We start from the raw sequence: 15,196 nt of genomic DNA, 5'->3' as shown, positions 1-15,196 counted from the left end.
AACACAGGCTCCAGGGGAGCTCTAGCGTAACTTGTCAAAGCAGTGCAGGGATCAGCTGTCAACGGACAGTTGTCAGCTGATGACCTCACGGCTGGTACGGTATCCGCACAGGGACATCAAGAAAGCAATGGCAGAACGGTGTCCACGCAGGGACACAACTACAGAGGACGTAACATCTACTTATTATTTCTATGATGAGTTTGTATTGTTCTTGTTTTGTCTCAACATTGGTTTGCTTGTTCAACCTGGTGCCTTCAAGGCACTCTATATGCTCGATACTACCACTGACCTAATGGCCTATTTAAATGTTTTTCCATTTAGCTGCCTACACCCGGAGGCTTTCTGACCATACCATTACTAAGTGGTTTATGCTCGCTATCAGGGCGCTCTCACCGATATTGAAGTAGAAGATCGTTCTGAATATTTATAAGTAAGTGTTCCCTGTATCTGATGGCTTCTTCAGGCTTTTCGATGTTTGACGATTAGGGCAAGTGCAAGAGCACACTACCTGTTGTCCAATAGTTTGCATACCAATGTTCTGGTTTCTTCTTACTTGTCGTTCCAGGACTCTTTACTTACGTATAACTACTACGAAGGTTCACTCGACACAGAGAAAATATTTCTGACCGACTACTTGGGCCACAGATACTCTTCTCTAAAGTAAGTGCTGGGAAGAAAGGTTGTTGGGGTCACTGTATAGCTGGCTTTTAGAAATAGGTGATTTAAGTAATATTTTGATACTTTACATTTACTATCACCTATACTGATCTCTTTAGCTGCTGGTACTTACGCTGTGAGGGGTCTCATATTTCGGATGCTCCATCTTACTGCTGGTTATTAGACTGCGGGCCCAGTACTCTTCATTGGATTTAGTAAGTTTTGGATTGTTACTAAGCAGCCCACATGAGTTAAACCATTCATTGTATCTTGCATTAGTTACAATATATATATATATATATATATATATATATATATATATATATATATATATATATATATATATATATATATATAGTCAAAACAATATATATATATATAGTTTTGACTATACTACATCACATATATACCTTTCCAGTAAATATATTTTTAGCTGGTATGAAAGGTCATGTGGATCTATGTTTTGATGAGATCAATCAGGACTTTGAGGAGCTAGTTGTAAAACATATAAGAAGATTGTATAGGAATAACACGTGGATTTTCGCCTTTATTTTATTTTTAGTATTCATACTACGTATTTGCAGAACATCTTCTAGCTTGGCAGCCATACTACCTCATCAGAATACCCTTTGAAAAGCTTAGAAGCACCTCACATGAAATTCATAACATTCTCAACTTAGGTATTTACTTATATGTTTCTCTCTGGAATTTTTTCACTTTGGAAGTGGTCAGTCACTAATTATCCTTGGATTTGGAATTGGCTTACTATATGGAGATTGGGTCTATTTTTCATTTTAATTTACTTTTTCTTTCTTTCACTTGGAGCTTCAATTTGCGTACTTGGGTGTCTTTGTGATTCACTGGATATTCCCAACATTTTCCCTTCGTTTCCCTTTTTTAACCAACCCTTTAAGACCTTCCTTTCTATCCCTTCTTGTTTCTTCTACAGGCATGTTTTTATTAGAATCTTAATAAGTTTTTCTACATACAAAAACATTATTTGTGAATAACACCTAACCGCATGCGCGCTAGCGGTTTTCCCGCTGCGCGCTGCGATTTTGAAAAACCCGCGTTACGTGACGAGCTCAGCTCGTCATCAGCGTAGCGCAGGTTACGCCCATGACGAGCTGAGCTCGTCATCAGCCCGAAGGGGTTAAAAAGTGATGAATTAAATGTATTATTCTGTTAAACAGCCTTGAAAAAGTCGTCCCAAGACAAAACACGTGTCGGCTGTTCTTGTTTCTGTCTCTACGTGTCAACATTTGAGAAGACTTATGAATAAAATATTTCCGTTGCATATATAATTGGACTTGTGCTACTATTGTTCTCAGAGCTGTGGACCCACTTGAGTCCCTTTTATAACGTGTTTGAGCTGTGCTCTGTCATTCAGATTATTGTTTTGCTATGTGAAGACTTTCTACATATAGATTAGCACTGTGGATGGCACAGTGCTTGGCACTGAGCACGCTGGAGAATATCCGCTTCATCTTGTTAACTTTGTGGCAACCTTTTACGGAGATGCTGGCTGTTGTGTACCAATGCCATCATGTGTTTTTGTAACAAGCCAGAACTATTGGCTTTGTCTATGGTTGTTAGTTGAATAAAATAAAAAAACAGCAACCATGGCTGCTATATTCTTTTTCGGGAGGATGAGTATAGTCTAGTGGTAGTGGCGCCTCACTTGATTATCGGTGTATCTGTACTATACTATTTAGTGTGTTATGGTGCTTAGGGAGGGGGTCCTCATCCTTGACCTCATCATTCAGTACTCCACATGAGAACTGTACAAATTTTGTTACAATGTCCTAGCACACGTAAACCCTTATTCCATTTTGTTCATATATATAAAAAAAATAGCAGTAAACAATCTCTGTATTCATATTTTCTTTTCTTTATTCCAGTAGTTGTTGCCAACACGTGTTTCGTCGCTGCCTGGGTAGTTCACCCGCGACTTCGTCAGGGCTTTAAAACATATATACAATGCGATGTAACAACATCACACATATGTTTTGCCTCAAGATCTATGCATATGTGTACATAGTCCCTCAGTCCCCTTTTAAGGTAGAGGATAAGCACCCGAAAAGTGTGAGTGTAGTGAGACAGAAATACGGCACAATTTTGGTTTTGTTGCATTCAAAATTGAGATTTATTTCTCTATTCCCTGTGTGTCCCAGTGGTAGGGGTATTGTGCAATGAATATTAGGGGTCATATCTCCTGTATATAGTGTCTATATTCTTCATGCTATCTGTAGCGCTTACAGTGTATACCCCAGGAGTGGCATACCTGAGATACTGGAATCGAGATCAGCTGGCCTGTAATTCATAAGACCAATATGAGTATTCGGGCAAACATCAGAAAACGTAATCACTCCTAACTAGTTGACATATAATCAAAATGTCACCAAAAGAGCCTACCTTCCGACCGGTTGTAATTCCGTCCCGGCCAATTGTCGGCCTGGTGAGGATGTAGGTATCGTATGTCGTATGTTCAGAAATTCTGAAACAGAATCATACCTGTCCATTATTTCCAGTCTTCATAACATTTCCATTGAGCACCATATTACTCATCCATTACCGACTCCACCAAAGCAATCTCCAACCTATTGTGAATCATCTTATCCTTAAAAACTAAAAATGGCAGTGGATTCCGTCACAACTATTAGTTATGGAATCGTTGTGCTGATCCCATTTTACCGACTAAACCGGTCTGTATTATTAAAATTATAGATATCTCATCTGTTGTACCAGTATATCTAAACTTGCCATGCCTTATTATTATACGAGATCAAGTCTTATACTGCATTTAGTAATATAAACCACTGTAACCCATGTATTAGGTTAATCTACGCACAAAACTGCTCGTATAGATAACTTGCGTGTGTCTCAGAAGGCTCGTAGTAAGTCGATGTGGGAGAAGGCGGAACGCTGTATGTGGCGTCGTCTTCCCCAGTAATATTAGTAACTGTGTCCCAAAGGCCTAATTCGGATTCTGCATACAAGTATATGGAGAACATATCTTAGTACAACTTCATTTTACATGTTATAGAGCCCCATCCCCCGTTATCTCGCTGTTTCTCCAAGCTTACCCAGTGATTTTTTTCTCCAACCCGAGTACGGGTCTCGATGCTGGCGTCGGTGGCCTCGAGGATATGCGAGTGCTCGTAATATATAAAATCTCGCGGACTATGCGTCCTCCCGTTCATGCATATGTGTGATGTTGTTACATCGCATTGTATAAATGTTTTACAGCCCTGACGAAGTCGCGGGTGAACTACCCAGGCAGCGACGAAACACGTGTTGGCAACAACTACTGGAATAAAGAAAAGAAAATACGAATACAGAGATTGTTTACTGCTATTTTTTGTATATATATGAACAAAACAGAATAAGGGTTTATGTGTGCTAGGACATTGTAACAAAATTTGTACAGTTCTCACATGGCTGCTATATTACTATAACTATAATCCTCTCCTTTCAACTTCTTTCACCTCCTTCCTTTGGCTAACTGGATTCTCACCTAGCAGCAGCATGGGCGTGTTTGCACTTCCATGTGACAGAATGCCCTGCCCTGGGCTGAGGCTGTAGGAGGCCACCACATGCTGTGCCAGCCCAGACTGCCCCATTGTCATTCTGTATGTGGCAATCATCCCCACACAGAATGATAATGGGCAGGGTTGGGCTGCTCTTGTGCTCAGGGGAGTGTGAGGTGGTCCCATCAGGGAGCTGAGGCCTTTTGCAGGGGAACAGCTCTGTTCCCTGCAATGCCTACAATTAAGGCGTCTGTAAAAGGGATCCTCTTTACGGACGGTTGGATGATGTCCTACCTGGGGATGAGCCCTGGTACAGAAGGAGAGGGGTCCCAGTAAACAGTATTTTTATAGAAAGAAGAAAAATTCATATATGCATTTATACACAAATATACAAAAGAAAATATAGAATAAACACACTGTTATTTAATCACACTGTGTTTAGCAATTCATTGAGTAAACATTACATTTCAAAACGAGTGACAGTGGTGCCCCAGGGAGTGAAAGGGATAACGTGCATATAAAAGGCAAAGCTTGTGCAGAATTCTCTCAATTGTGAATAAGGAGAATTTTCATTAGCATCACAATGATGATTTCATCTTGGCGTCAACAGAGCCAACTGCTAGGAGAACAGACGATGTTCTATACACATTTAGACAAAACCATGATAAATGAGCCCCGGCGTCAGGCCTCCCTCTGGGATGCATTTGTGCACATGGGCGTGTGCAGGGGGGGGCAAGGAGAGGCACTCCGGGGGGGAGGGCAAGTGCCCCTCTTTGCCCCCCGTGCACTCACTGTCCTGAATTTGCACCTATGTCAGTTGGTTACGATAGGGACTGGTGACCCGAGGGCCACAGCCTCTCCTTCATTACTGGTGACCCGCAGCCCCTCCCCCATCACTGGTGATCCGTGGCCTCAGCCCCTCCCCCATCACTGGTGACCACAGCCCCTCTCCCATCACTGGTGACCCGGGGCTGCCACAGTCCCTCCTCCATCACTGGTGACCCGTGGCCTCAGCCCCTCCCCCATCACTGGGGTCTCAGGGGCCACAGCCCCATCATCATCACTGGTGACTTGTGGCCTCATCCCCTCCCCCATCACTGGTGACCACAGCCCCTCCCCTATTACTGGTGACCACAGCCCCTCCCCCATCACTGGTGACCTGGGGCATCAGCCCCTCCCCCATCGCATGGCCCCTCAGGGCTCCGTAGGTGAGGTCGCATGGCCCCCATGATTGGCCGCCGTCCAATCAGAACCTTCCTCAGCGCAAGCCTCCACAGGTGCAGCCAATGAGAACAAGCTGCATGTTAACCAATCAGAAACGCCATGCTGCCACGAGGGACCAATAGCCGCGACTGAGAAGCCATAAAGGGAAAAGGGTTTCCTCTTCCGGGTCAGCGGTGGCAGCGACAGCAGCAGCAGCGGTGCTGATGTCACTTCTGGTCAGTGTTGCCATATTGGGCTACTTCCCGTGTCGGGCGGCTGCCGAAATTTGGCCCCCGAACTCCAGCATGGCCAAGTTCAAAGGTGAGTGAAGGGGGAGGGCGGGCACAGCCGTTAACGCGAGGTGAAACCTCCCCCTCCCCTCCCCCTCCCCAGTAATACAGCATGCTGTACCCGAGCCGAGGGAGGCGCCGATATTTATTCAACCCTCCCCCCTCCCCACCCCACCCCGCCGCCCCCATCACTTTTCTTCCAGCTCTGGTCAGCATCCTTCCGGAAGTGATGTCTCAAGCACCATCTGCGGGTCACAGGGTCAAGCCCTAAAGAATACTCTGTACAACCTCCATGGAGATAGCTCGGTGGGTTCATGCCATCGCTGCTCTTCTGTGGGATGAATGCCCTCCTCCCCACAAAGCACCAGCGGGCCCTCCCGAGAAGTGCAGGGACCTTGAGGTTGGGGTGCTGGAGGGGGCACTCCCTCACCTTCCATCCGCACAGGCATCAAACCCCCTGCACTGCCGGCACAGGCCGGATATATCAAGTGGCGACCCAGAAGTCCCACAGTCTCTGTCAGGGCCACAGGTTGTTTGACTTGTACCAGAGCAGGGCTTGAAATTGAAAAATATAAGGGCAGGTACCTGCTTGTTTTTGAGAAGTGCCCGTACTCCCCAATCAAAAGTATTGCGTCACTCTTGGGAAGTTCCGGTACTCTCCAATCAAAAGTATTGTGTCACTCTTGAGAAGTGCCGGTACTCTCCAATCAAAAGTATTACGCCACTCTTGAGAAGTGCAGGTACTCTCCAATCAAAAGTATTGCATCACTCTTGAGAAGTGCCGGTACTCTCCAATCAAAAGTATTGCGTCACTCCTGAGAAGTGCCGGTACTCTCCAATCAAAAGTATTACGTCAATCTTGATAAGTGCAGGTACTCTCCAATCAAAAGTATTACATCACTTGTGATAAGTGCAGGGACTCTACCTCTCAAAATAAAGAAGTACCGGCCCTTTTAAAGCAATGTACCAGAGGAAGGTTCATGGTGCCTGTACCTCTTAGAACAGTGCTCCCCAAACCCAATTTTAGAACCACAAATTTTCGCGACCCACCTACCTTTAATGGACATGAGGTGCACAATGTTTTAATGTAACTAAAGCATTTGCGCACACATACACCCACCTGCGCACACATACACCCACCTGCGCACACATACACCCACCTGTGCGCGCACACACCCAACTGTACACACACTCACTCATGCATACACACGCATACACCCACCTGTACACGCATACACCCACCTGTACACGCATACACCCACCTGTACACACATACACCCAATCACGCACACACATATACCCACCCACCCACACACATACACCCACTTGTACACACAAACAGACCCACACACCTGTGCACAGATACACCCACCTGTACACACACACACCACCCTGTGCACACACACACCACCTGCACACACATACACCCACCTGCACACACATACACCCACCTGCACACACAAACACCCACCTGCACACACATACACCCACCTGCACACACATACACCCACCTGCACACACATACACCCACCTGTGCACACACATACACCCACCTGCACATACAGACATGCACACCTGTACACACACATACACCCACCTGTGCACACACATACACCCACCCACGGACACACATACACCCACCTGTGCACACACATACACCCACCTGTGTGCACACATACACCCACCTGTGCACACATACAGACACGCACACCTGTACACACACACACACACCACCCTGTGCACACAAACACCCACATGTGCACTCACACAGACAAGCACAGATGTAAGCAATTTGCACAAAGGAGGAAAGTCTGCTTGGGGTGTCACGGACCAGGAAGGATGACAATTTAATTGTACGCTTTACTACAACAAAAACAGCAGAATTCCTTGACCAAGTAAGGGAAGCAAGCCCGTTGTTACTTTCCTTTGAAGGTCACGTGGCACCAAGATGCTTTACATTCTCCATTGCAAGAGATATGTTATGCATGAACATACCTAGCCGTCCTACTGACTCTACACCATTTAATATAATGATGTCACCCCGTCTGTCTAAAGGAGCCTCAGAAGCAGATATGGACAACAAGCTTGGAATTTAAATTGGGGATAAGGAGAAAGCAAACAATCTGCAGCCTATTATTTGAAGGCAAACACCTTTTGAAGGGCCTCCTGCAGTTAGTTTTAGAATGTGTGGAACATGTGCAAACAACCCTGCATGCTTTAAGATAGATCAGATAGATAGATACACATGTACATAAATATGTAAATTATAAACACATTACTGTGATTTGTTCGACGATGTGAATTCACAAGAAAGAAATATGACTGAAATTGCTTCCTTTATATGGCAATTCCAGTTCTACAACTTATTTTGCAGCACTCGACATACTGGGGCCAAAGTGTAAAAGTATGTGTAGAGGAAATGTTGTGCCCATTGTCATTTCTCCATTTTCCCATGAAATGCCCCTTCTATGCCGCCACCAGGTTTCCCAGCCACTGAGAGCTTCTTCAGCCTTTTCTGCAGTAGAATTAACCATTTCCAGCGCGGGGAAAGGTCAGATTTGAGTTTGTGAATGCTCATATACTCGCAAGCTGGTGGCCATTCACAAACTGAGAAGGCAAACCACGCGTGCGCTGCATTTACGATTGTGCAATTCTACGCATGCCTAGTTAAGAATTACACAGTGATAATACATTCAAACCTGGCAGGTTTCATTTTATATGTGGCTGTCGGGCATCAGTGGGGCCATCTAAGGCATTCTGACTAGACGCTGAGGCGCTTGGTGACATAGTGTGGAGTAGTGTGGCTCACTGGTTAGAGGCGGCAGACCCGGGAGCAGAAGTCGGCCCGCGACCAGGGTTCAATTCCAGACGCGGCAGGGTCGTGGACTTGGGTCAGCGGACTCGATAATTCTCGCTTCGGTGCTTACTCTAATCAGGGGTCCCACTCGGCAACTCTGGGCATTAGCTTGCCTAATCTCCACAACGGCCCCATCAACGCCAGGGATGCCTGGCTCCACCTTGGGGACTCCCAGCACGGACCATCCCACAGGGAAAGCCAGGACAGGTTCCCCAGCGTTATACAGCGCCAGGAAACCTACGGGTAGCAGTGCGCTTTACAAGCTCAAATACATACATAAAATGTACTTAAGTCGCTTGGGTGGGTCCTTTAAATGCTTGAATGTGATTTTTTTGGCTAAGAGGTGTTTGAACTGGAAACAGAGTAGCAGGGGACCGACCCAATGAGGTGTCCAGTTTCTATTTGGCACCACTTCCCCTGTGACTAGTTTCATTTATGAACATTATAAGAAGAGCTACTGAGTCCCAAAGACTTCTGAAAACCTGCAGGTTTGATCCCTGAGATGACGATTGGACAAAGCGCCCAACCTTCTTTCAAGTTAAAACTCTGCACTTAAATGCGATAAACGTTTTTGCCGTTGTATCTCTGCCCAAGAGAGTGACAGCGCCTTCTGTATATCTCTGAGGGGGTGACGCGAGTCCGTTATTGTACGTGCATGTATCATGACGTGCATTGATGTCGTATTTTCCAATGTTAACAGTGCGTTGTTGGACCGCCTGTTCGCTGGAGGGCCTGCTCCTGTGCTCATGCCTTTGTGATCTGGAGGTTTCTAGTCTGTATTCGGTTGAATGCCGCAGGGCGCTGGCGACACCTCTTTAGTCTCCAGCCAGCCTTGGGCATCTGCTGGTTTTGTGAAAAATAGCATGGCTTCAGAGTCCACCACGAGCAATGTAGCCATGTACATAAGAGAACATTCCAGGCCTGTTTTACCAGCAAGAATGAACCTCTCAGTCTCTGCGCTTCTGTAGTGTAGTCTGGATAGATGGTCACTCAGCCTTGGGCAATTTGCCTGGGGCGCTTGGACCTGGCGACTTGCATAATGTAGTCGCGGTCCTGGTAGTTAAAGAGATGCAAAATTAATCTGGATTGTGGCACTCTCTGGTGGATGAAACCTAATGTGTAAAGCATCCGCGCAGCACACACAGGCGACACACAAGGCACACTACAAAAAGACTCCACACCAGGTTAGGTGGAAAACAGTATGTGTATTGTCGAATGAACACATCAGAAGGGAATCACAGGTGCAGATAAACTGTGCCAGCTGGCCCTAGGTAATAATTCACATGGGACTATTTACAAGGCAGGGCCAATCGGATAAGTCTAAGGAATAGATGTAGAGTCCATCAGCTTTAGCCTTAGGGGAAAAACATTATCAGCATAACACCACAGCATTATCATAAGTCCATTATGCCTAGCCTTAGCAACATTGCCATAAACATAAAGCATTATCAATCGGCATACACCTGTGGGCATAAACATGTGAACGTTAGGGGCATATTATGCACAACGAACATCAGTGTAAGGGCCTCCACACATTTGCATAAATGTCGTAGGCTCCTCCCTAGGCATAAATGCACACCAGTCGCATGGGACCTACACACGAGGTCTAGAAGGAAGACATCCCTGCATTATCATATCACCACCAAAGTATGAGCATGGGAACATATGGGCAAGGAATCAGCACTGCATGTCTACATCACATTATTTAAGTGCAACGCATATGAGGCATAGCCACATTAGTAGGGATATTACCAATAGGCATGACGCTAGAACATCAGGGTAATACCATTAGGCATCATTACCGCAGCCTCCCATTAGGCATAAACCTATTGGCCTACTCCTATTAGCATATGTACATTACGCCTGTATCTAGTTAGCATTAGGCATACACTTCAGGCCTAGAACCAGGGGGTACAAGGTATAAAGCATAACCTTAGGTATAACATTGGGCATGACATTAGGCACAAGCCCCAGCAGGGAAAATAGCCTTCACTTTAGAGGCAACATCACATTTGCACAGCTCAAAGGGGACCTGCTACCTGAACAATACATTAGGCAACAACCCCGCAGTATAAATGCCCTAGGGGCAAGCTGCACTCATTACTACTGCCCTCTTCTCTGCGGATTGGTCCTTTGCGCCACTGCGCCTGGGAAGCCCCCTTTGGGACTCACAGGTCCAAACAATGCCCCAAGTCGCAACTGCCCACTGTCCAGCAGGGCAGTTGTGGAAGATGCTGTCACCAAGTCACTGGGCCGTCCTGAGAACGTGGGAGTCCCTTTTCTGGACTCTGCAATTGAGGGTGCCCAACAATACGGCAGCTGCCTGTAAAAGAATACGGGCACAGGGGGCGGGTAACAGTACTGTGCCCCGACAGACCCCCCAACAATGGGATGTCGGAGCCCCACTCAGGGACTCGGTTCATGTATGCCCCAAGTTGCAGCTGCCCGCTACATGCAGTGCAGCTGGGGTCCACAAATCAGGCAAGGAGGCGCGGGTCACGGCTCAAGAACACCATCCATGCGCCTACGATGCAGCTGCCTGATCCTGTGCGGCGCAGCTGTGCCCGGTGATCAGTGCAGGCCCTCCCGGTACGTTGGGGGCCTCTAGCACTGACAGAATGCCTCGGCCGGCCCCCGACAGTCCCACAAGGCGGCCCCACTCACCGGCTGTTCTGGTCTCTGCTCGTGCTGCTTCCTCCTGTCTTCACCCGGGCCCACTCCTGGGACCCGGGACTTCAGTAGGGTGGGCGCGAGGCTCGAGACGGCTTCCAGGGCCTCCCTCCCCTCGCCTCCGGTGCTGCTTTACTTGCCGGGGCACTTACCGGCGGGGTGCGCTCCCGCTCCGGTCTCTCTCCACACACGGGGCTCCCTCATCACCACGGAAGCCACGCCACAACTCCACTTCCACCATTGCGCAGCATGTATTATGGCATCTCACACCACACAGGGCCTCTACATTCCTCTACCATGGGGGAGATATCCTCCAATTGGGGGGGGTGAAAAGCGAAAAGTTTCAGGGAAAAAGGGCCAAGTCTAACAGTCACGTTCATCGTTTTTAATGATCACACTTCCAGACGTAAATCCCTTTTTCATTGATTAAATCAATCCCAATGAATTTCGGACACAACCCTTCTTCAGGGGTGATTTTCCTTTAAGGTAATAGAAATGCGTATATTCAAAGATCCAAATGGAAAATTCAGGTAAAGAAACAAAGAAAAACATCCACCGTGGTGTTTCCAATAGTAAACCGCCTATGCAAATTGGGAGCGTCCTGTGAGTTTGAGGTAAAAAGGAGTAGCACCATTATTCAAGTGTGAGTAGTTCTGGATGTGTGCACATGCTCAAAACAGCCCAGATCAAAGGTGTTCAGTAGAATATAAATGTGAAATTAAAGCAAAGTGTGGAACCAAAGTGCGGTAGCTTAAAGTTTTCCGTTTGTGATAAAAATGAAAATCAAAGTGCCCAGAGCTGAAGCGATCCGAACTTGTCGTTATTGGGTTAAAGTAAACTAAAGAAACAAACCGCGTAGTCTCTTACAGTTCCATTACGAACCGGCTAAATTAATGTGTCTGTATGCAGTGGCATGCACGACAGTTAGTTTCACGGCTGTATTTCCAACAAAATTAAAGGAAGTAGAAAAGGGACTAACCGGACTTTTTTAATACTGATTATCTGTTCTAGAACCGCCGGTAGGGAGCTTGGTTTGTTGATTATAGGGCCACAGGCACAGGACCCTTGTAATGAGGAGTCCATGGATTGAACTCTCATTATTAGACTAGAGTCAATGGATTGAACTCTCGTCAGTAGATTGGAGTCAATGGATTGAACACTCGTCAGTAGATTGGAGTCAATGGATTGAACTCTCGTCAGTAGATTGGAGTCAAGGGATTGAACTCTCGTCAGTAGATTGGAGTCAATGGATTGAACTCTCAATGTCTCATACCGGGATACTACGTCCTGAGGAGTGACCGGGAAGAGGGGAGGGGTGGAGGCAATGCCATTATTTTAAAAGAGGGTTGTAAATGTCACATCGTCTCCAACATCCTACCGGATTGTGAAAACTTTTCTTTCTCCATCACGCTTTCCCTCACCCACACCTTTTCGGGTATTCTGATTTTCCACCCCCCTTGACCCCATGGACAATTGTTCAAAGTTTTACCACAAATTGTTACCAACATGGCAAGCTCTCCCTCCAATTTCACTGTACTAGGGGATCTCAGCTTGCATTTTGACGATCCCTCTGACCCAGTAGTGACTGAACTAATCCAGAATCTCCTAGGTATCCAGATGAAGCAAAGTGTTACTAGCCCCACTCATGAAAAAGGGCACCTCCTAGACCCCATCTTTTCCAATTGGAAGGAACTCTCAGTAGGAGACCCAGTCCCAGTGCCATGGTCTGACGACTTTTTGGTCCCTTTCTCCCAGGATCTGCCGAAACCCGCTCTTACTACCGGCACGACCAGTAGCTGGAAATGCTCTTGTCCAACCTTCCGTTGAACTCTTGGAATTCAGCTCTGGAAAACTCCATACCTTCTTTAGATTCCTGTCCCGAATAACAAATTTAACCATTGGATCGATTCCTCCCTGGACCTAGTCATAACTACGAAACACATTCAGAAAAAACTAGGAATAACCCCGCTCCATGGAACTTCCCCAAGATGCATGAGTACAAACAAACCTGCAAAAGACTTGAGAGGAAATGGAGAAGAAACTACAACGCAACAAGTAAACTGAAATACAGGGACTCCATAAAAATGTATCAAACCAAAGTGAAGGAGGCACAAGTATCCTACTATGAGGAAAGAATTAACTCCGTTTCAAACTCCTCACACAAAATGTTTAAAATTGCTAAGCATCTCCTAAAACTACCGAAGAGGGATGCCCCCCTTGAGGGCTCGCACGCATGGTGTGATGCACTTGCAGAGTTCTTCTCCAATAAAATCAAGGATATCTCCAATTTCTTTCCACCTCCGGCCTCCCCTGTTAATCCGCTTTCCATGGAGAACTCCGTGCCCGATGAGCATGCTCCCAAGGAAATTCCCTGTATGGTTATGGACACACTAGTGAACATCTGTGCCTCAGTAAAATCCAGCTCTCCCTGTGACCAGGCAGCCCCTCAATTCCCAAGCAAGGCTGGGGAAGTAGTCCTCCCGGTGTTACTAAAGATAATTAACTCCTCCATCTCGACCGGACTAGTACCACCACTTTGGAAACACGCCCTGGTGAAGGCGCTACTGAAGAAACCCAACGCTGACCCCGACATTCTTGGGAATTACCGCCCTACTTCCCTCCTTTCTGGGTTCAGTAAATGCTAGAAAAGCATGTTGATTCAGCTATTTCCACCTTCTTCGAATCTCACAACATACTTCACCCCTTGCAAACCGTGTTCTGCCGCCAACATGGGACCGAAACCGCGCTACTGGCTTTGGTTGAAAAGCCCAAAATGATTATCGACAAAGGTGGATCGACAGCTATCATCCTTTTGGACCTCAGTGCCGCTTTTGACACTGTTAACTATGACATCCTGATCCATAGACTGAGGAATGTCGGACTATCAGGCAGTGTTATCACCTGGCTGCAATCCTTTCTCGAGAATAGAACCTTCCAAGTCTTTGAAGGGGATAACATTTCAAACCGGATCCCACTTGACTGCAGCGTTCCTCAGGGCTAGTCTCTGAGCTCGATGCTGTTTAATATCTATATGAGCTTCCTGGCACAGATTGTTCTCCCTTTGGGATAGAAATTGTCACCTACGCCGATGACACCCAATTAGTGGTGGCCTTAAATCATCCAGAAAACTCCTCACCATGCCTAGGCCCCTGCCTGGAGAGAGTTCCAAATAGATGGAACCCTCCTTCCTTAAATTGGATGGAAATAAAACGGAGCTTATGCTGCTGGGTAAGTCACCCACATTTGATATCGGTTCAGCATGGCCAAACTGTCTCGGCTCCCCACCCACACCCAAAAATCAGATCAAAAGTCTTGGCATGTGGCTAGATCGGTCACTGACATTTTATTATCAGGCGACGAAACTGGCCGCATCCTGCTATGGCATCCTACAGATGCTCCTTAAAGTCCTCCCGCTCCTCCCCCTCTCAGCAAGGAAACTCATGGTCCAGGTCTTGATCCTCTCCCGCCTCGACTACAAAAATTATCTGTATCTAGGAGCTCCAGGGGTGACAACAAACAAACTGCAAGTTATTCAGAATTGTCAAGGGTGATCAGAAGCATGTCTGACTCCCACTTGATGCAATCAATCAATCTTATAAAATCTTGGGTATCCCTGACGTAGGAAGGCAAGTCTCTCACAAAAGGGGCCAGGTAGGTGTCAATAAACCTCGAAGTGTTCTCCAGGAGACTTCCTATTGAGGAGACGATGTGTCTCCCCGGAGGATTTTTTATATCCTTGTGCACCTTCTGGAGGTGGTAAAACGTGGGAATTATTGGGTGCTCACAATGTAAATATTCGAATTCATTTTTATTGAGCATCCCCTCATCCCTCCACCCCTCAAATAAAGCATGATAATCTATTGTGCACTTCACAAAGTCTTTCCTGTTGATGATGGTGTAACAGTTCTTGTCCTGAAGTTGTCGCAGGGCTTCTTGCTTATATTTAGTCTTACTGAAGATCACAATGTTCCCCCCCTTATCTGAGGGTT

General features: G+C 46.5%; 1 protein-coding gene across 4 annotated transcripts in view; it reads left to right on the top strand.

Moving 5' to 3' along the window:
* LOC144806533 (uncharacterized) overlaps positions 1–15,196 on the top strand; it is a 97,595-nt gene that overhangs the window by 12,946 nt on the left and 69,453 nt on the right. The window contains exons 2-4 of one of the 4 annotated variants that reach the window (XM_078672873.1): positions 322–430; positions 566–660; positions 777–872. The gene's annotated coding sequence lies outside the window, so the exon portion shown is untranslated. The remainder of the gene's footprint in view (positions 1–321; positions 431–565; positions 661–776; positions 873–15,196) is intronic. The other 3 variants (XM_078672874.1, XM_078672875.1, XM_078672876.1) reach the window with 3 other exon arrangements.

Source organism: Lissotriton helveticus (genome assembly GCF_964261635.1).
Source record: "Lissotriton helveticus chromosome 1_1 unlocalized genomic scaffold, aLisHel1.1 SUPER_1_unloc_80, whole genome shotgun sequence".
NCBI classification, from domain to species: domain Eukaryota; kingdom Metazoa; phylum Chordata; class Amphibia; order Caudata; family Salamandridae; genus Lissotriton; species Lissotriton helveticus.
Note: the sequence above shows the minus strand (reverse complement) of the source record. Positions and strands in the feature narration are given on the sequence as shown.